Source organism: Oncorhynchus gorbuscha, linkage group LG12, assembly GCF_021184085.1.
Source record: "Oncorhynchus gorbuscha isolate QuinsamMale2020 ecotype Even-year linkage group LG12, OgorEven_v1.0, whole genome shotgun sequence".
Lineage (NCBI taxonomy): Eukaryota > Metazoa > Chordata > Actinopteri > Salmoniformes > Salmonidae > Oncorhynchus > Oncorhynchus gorbuscha.
In genome coordinates, this window is record NC_060184.1 from 52,052,252 (window position 1) to 52,058,251 (window position 6,000).

Sequence of the window (6,000 nt, forward strand, 5' to 3'; positions counted from 1 at the left end):
CTGAACGACGACACAGATGAAATAGAGCTGGCTGGCTTCTCCGTGTTTCGGCAGGACAGAACAGCTACGTCTGGTATGACGAAGTGAGTGTCTATTTGTCAATAACTGCTGCTGCGCGGTGTCTAATATTAAAGAAGTCTCGCGGTATTGCTCGCCTGAGGTAGAATACCTCATGATAACCTGTAGACCACACTATCTACCAAGGTAGTTCTCATCTATATTATTCGTAGCCTTCTATTTACCCGACAAACCGATGCTGGCACTAAGACCACCCTCAACGAGCTGTATAGGGCCATAAGTAAACAAGAAAAAGCTTATCCAGACATAGCGCACCTAGTGGCCGGGGAATTTAATGCAGGAAAACTTAAATAATTTTTACCTAATTTCTACCAGCAAGTCACGTGCTATAAGAGGAAAAAAAACTTTAGACCACCTTTACTCCACACACAGAGACGCATGCAAAGATCTCCCCCCACCTTCCATTTGGCAAATCTGACCATAATTCTATCCTCCGGATTCCTGCTGACAAGCAAAAACTAAAGCTGGAAGTACCAGTAACCTGCTCAATACGGAAGTGGTCAGATGACGCAGATGCTACGCTACAGGACTGTTTTTATAGCACATGCTGGAAAATGTTCCGGGATTCATCTAATGGCATTGAGGAATATACCATCCCAGTCACTGGCTTCATCAATAAGTGCATCAACGACATCGATGCTCTTATCAGAAGCTATGGATTACAGGCATCATCCACACCGAGCTAAAGGCTAGAGCTGGCGCTTTAAAAGAGCAGGACACTAATCCGGACGCTTGAAAGAAATCCCGCTATGCCCTCAGATGAACCATCAAACAGGCAAAGCGTCAATGCGTGACTAAGATTGAATCCTACTACACTGGATCTGATGCTCGTCAGATGTGGCAGGGCTTGAAAACTATTATAGACTACCAAGGGAAACCCAGCCGTGAGCTGCCCAGTGATGCGAGCTTACCAGACGAGCTACATGCCTTTTATGCTCGCTTCGAGGCAAGGAACACTGAAGCATGCATGAGAGAACCAGCTGTTCCGGACGACTGTGTGCTCAAACTCTCCATAGCCGATGTGAGCAAGACATTTAAACAGGTCAACATTCACAAAGCTGTGGGGCCAGACGGATTACCAGGAAGTGTACTAAAAGTATGCGTCAACATTCACAAAGCTGTGGGGCCAGACGGATTACCAGGAAGTGTACTAAAAGTATGCGCGGACCAACTGGCAAGTGTCTTCACTGACATTTTCAACCTCTCCCTGGCCGAGTCTGTAATACCTACATGTTTCAAACAGACCAGCATAGTCTCTGTTCCCAAGAAAGTGAAGGTAATCTGTCTAAATGATTACCGCCCCATAGCACTCATGTCGGTAGCCATGAAGTGCTTAGTCCCCTCCTGTACTCCCTGTTCACCCATGACTGTGTGGCCAAACATGACTTCAACACCATCATTAAGCTTGCCGACGACACAACTGTGGTAGGCCTGATCACCGACAACGATGAGACAGCCTATGGAGAGGAGGTCAGTGACCTGGCAGTGTGGTGCCAGGACAACAACCTCTCTCTCAATGTGAGTAAGACCAAGGAGCAGATTGTAGATCCCTCCTGTCTTAGCCTCCAGTATTTATGCTGCAGTAGTTTGTGTCGGGGGGCTAGGGTCAGTTTGTTATATCTGGAGTACTTTTCCTGTCCTATCCGGTGTCCTGTGTGAATTTAAGTATGCTCTCTCTAATTCTCTCTTTCTCTCTTTCTTTCTCTCTCTCGGAGGACCTGAGTCCTAGGACCATGCCTCAGGACTACTTGACATGATGACTCCTTGCTGTCCCCAGTCCACCTGGCCGTGCTGCTGCTCCAGTTTCAACTGTTCTGCCTGTGATTATTATTATTTGACCATACTGGTCATTTATGAACATTTGAACATCTTGGCCATGTTCTGTTATAATCTCCACCCGGCACAGCCAGAAGAGGACTGGCCACCCCACATAGCCTGGTTCCTCTCTAGGTTTCTTCCTAGGTTTTGGCCTATCTAGGGAGTTTTTCCTAGCCACTGTGCTTCTACACCTGCATTGCTTGCTGTTTAGGGTTTTAGGCTTGGTTTCTGTACAGCACTTTGAGATATCAGCTGATGTACGAAGGGCTATATAAATACATTTGATTTGATTTGATTTATAGAAAGAGGAGGGCCGAACAGGCCCCCATTCTCATCGATGGGGCTGCAGGTTCAGAGCTTCAAGTTCTTTGGTGTCCACATCACCAACAAACGATCATGGTCCAAACACACTAAGACAGTCGTGAAGAGGGCACAACAAGCCTAATCCCCCTCAGGAGAAAATATTTGGCATGGGGCCAAGCCTCCTGAAATCCAGGATACTAGGAGGTGTCAGAGGAAGGCCCAAAAAATTGTCAAAGACTCCAGTCACCCAAGTTATAGAGTGTTTTCTCTGCTACCACACGGCAAGCGGTACTGGAGCACCAAGTCTAGGACATAAAATGCTCCTTAACAGCTTCTACACCCAAGCCATAAGACTGCTGAACAACTAATCAAATGACCACGACTAATTACATTGACCGCCCCTCCTTTGTTTTTACACTGCTGCTACTCGCTGTTTCTCTATCTATGCATAGTCACTTTACAAATGACCTCAACTAACCTCTACCCCCGCACATTGACTTGGTACTGGTACCCCCTGCATATAGCCTTGTTTGCTTTATGCTTTTCTTTTCAATACACTTTTTTGCACTGACCAAGTTCCCCAAGTTCCCCACTCTTTGTGGTTTATGCAAGTTTGTTACAGCATCATGTAATCATTGTATCAATAATACAACCCAGACAGTATACATTGAGACAAAGGTGGACGTCACAGGTAGAGGGTTTATTTTAGATCTGTGAGAGCATCATATTAGAGTGGGAGATAGAGGTATACACTTTACAACAACACAGTGAACCTTGGTAAAGTACAACAACAAAAAAACGTTTTAGTTTTGAAAGCATCATAAATCATAGTCCTAGTGGCAGGCAGCGGCCCAATAGTGTTGTGAGGGCACATGGAGTCTACTATCCTCCCTTCTCCCCTGTCCCCTGGCTACGTCTACTTCCCAAATAGCACCCTATTCCCTACTTAGTGCACAACTTTGGACCAGGACCCATATGTCTACTGCTGCTAGGCTACAGAAAGTGGAACGGCCATGTCGGACAAAACATGTTGTCTCTCTCTTTTAACACTGATCTCCTCTTTGGTGTGCACGTGGCCATTCAGCGAGCAAAAAAACACACGGTACAAACAGGCACATCATCCATTGTGACAGAAAAACAATCTATCCACAAATAGCTTATCATCCATCATCATCATAATATTTGGGTCCTAGAAAAGCACAACAAAAAAAAACAAGTGCATTGTTGTTTCTAAGGTTACTTCTGAAATTAATTGATGTAGTGAAGAGACGCAATGACACAAAAAAACTAGAGGTTCTCTTTTTTGTTTCAGTGTGTGTGCGCGTGTGTGCATGCTTGCGTGCGTATGTGTGTTTACTTGAGAAAATGAAGAGAACCAAGAGAGACATATTAATGTAATTTTTAAAATGAAAGTCTGTGTACAATTGTAAAAATAAAGGTGCAAGTTGGAACCAAATAAGGTTCTTAAGAGCGATGCCATAGGCAAACCATTGAATGGTCTCTGAAGAACCATACAAGGGATGGTTCTTTCAAGAACCATACAAAAATAAACCAACTGAAATGTTTCGGCCCTCCAGGACCAGAATGAATTAGCCCTGCTGTAGGGTTTTAAGCCTTACTTGCATATTTCCCAAGGTGCCTTTTGAGTTATTATTTTGTCACCAGTACTATCCATGACTATGTTTGCTAGGGACAAAGACATGACTCTTACATTCATTGATTTGTATTCCTGTGGCTGTCACCAAGAGATATTAGAAGTGAATATGGTGTCATTAAATTTAAATCATTTAAGACAATTAAATACGTATTTCATAAGGCCTTCTTTTAAGGGCCTTGTTTTACACTAATAAAGTGTCCTGAAAAGCATATTTTACAGGGCACATCAGGCCTGCAAGTCACATTATGCTGGTTTGCAAAGTGATGTGTAATTTTTTGGGAATCCAGAAAGAGTAGAGATATCCAAGATTTTTAATTTTATTCACTTGCAGCCTGCATCAAACATGACTTCTAGGTTTGAGAAGACTAAGATATGAGACTACTTTCAACATGGAACAACCACTTCAACTGGAACAACCACTTTAGTAGCTTGTGCAATAAATCCAAGTAACAGATTGTAATAGTTTACAAAAATGTATATTATTCATATTTCATCAGCATAAGATTAATTAATCAATCAACGTACATGCAAAAATATAGATCTCGAAAAATATAATGACGGGCATGGTTTTGGTTAAACGCTGGTTATTAACACCAACACTGGGGTTATTTTACCCCACTGAGTGTTGAATCAACACTAGAAATGTTATATTGAAAAAAAAACACTAGTTATCACTGGCGAATGTGCTGTGTGCTATGAAAGGGACACATCTGCAGGCTTCCATACATTTCAACCTTTTAGAATTCTGATTAACTGTAGATGCCACGTCAAGAAGCCCACACTTAACTCAATGGTTCTTTACCAGGCAAGAGTTATCCACGGAACATTAAGAGTTGACGAAGAACCATTTAAGAACCTTTTATTTTTTTCAGTGTCGCCTGATGATCGGAATGAACAACAGTATGAGGCCAGGGCCAGGCTGGGTTGGGCCTTACTTTGATTTAGATGCCTCCGGGGGATAAGACGAGAGGGAGTGGGCCTGGGCCTTTCTCCACTCTGGAGAAGAGAGGGGGGGAGAGGGGAAGAGAAGATGGAGAGCATCCAAAGCTAGGCTCAGTCCCCTCTCATCTTCTGTCCTCTCATCCCACTGTTGTTGCTGTTGACATGGGCCATCAGAGGGAGTTTTTTTTAATGTACAGTCTCATTCACTGTGTAAGGGATTAGTCATGTGCTCCACCACAGATATACTGAGTGTGGCCCATATTACTAAATCCTCCAATGATGCTGTTGCATAGTCATCCGGAAGTTCTTTTTTCAAGGCTTCAACACTAGTGGACGGACATGAACTACTGGCATGACACACTAATCTGCCTGTTGCAAAAGTAAAAAAAATCAACAAGATGAATTGAAAAGTGGTTGAAGGGAAAGAGGAGAAAACATGGCTTCCCCTTTTTCCCGGCTGCATACTTTAGTTCCTATTAGCAACATCATTCAGAGCAATTTTTCTGATGATAATTTGGAAATCTGGGGTTGGCGCTGCTAATCCAGGAGCATTACACTTTGCCGAGGGATTACTGAGTGACAACTTCAAGTGAAACGAAAGATGTAAGGGCCTCTTAAGCCGTGTTCCTATTAAAAGCCACAGTACGATGTGACACCGTAGCAGGCTTCATTGCCAACTAGTTGTGGATATATACCCACACAGATAAACGCTCCAGTGCTCACAGGGATTTTTTCATTTTTTACATTTTTTTTAAATATTTTTTTTACGAGGTTGATGGTTTTCTTTGAAGCTCCAACCCATCAACCTCTCTGCCATCTGTAGGATGGAGAGGGGAGACTTTTAATGCCAAAGGTATGCTGCTTTATCCCGGCACAGACTCCCAGCCAACAGAGTTAGTTAAATGAGGTTCTGCTTGCCTTAAACACGCTCAAATAATCTCAGGTGTTTATAGCGTTTTTAATCCCTTGCTTTTAACAAAATCGTAAGTTGTACATTCTTTCAAGGATGCTGGTTTCTGCATAGCATAGCGAGACGTTTGTGAATACTTTGTGGTACATCACCTCATGATTGAATCATTTTAGAATTACCCAATTGCATCCACTCTCTCTCCTCTAAAAAGGAGGAAGTGAGAAGAAGAAGCATCTTCCCTTATACCCTCTCAAGTGTTTTGTTGCACCCAGGTTACTATCAAAGTAGATTG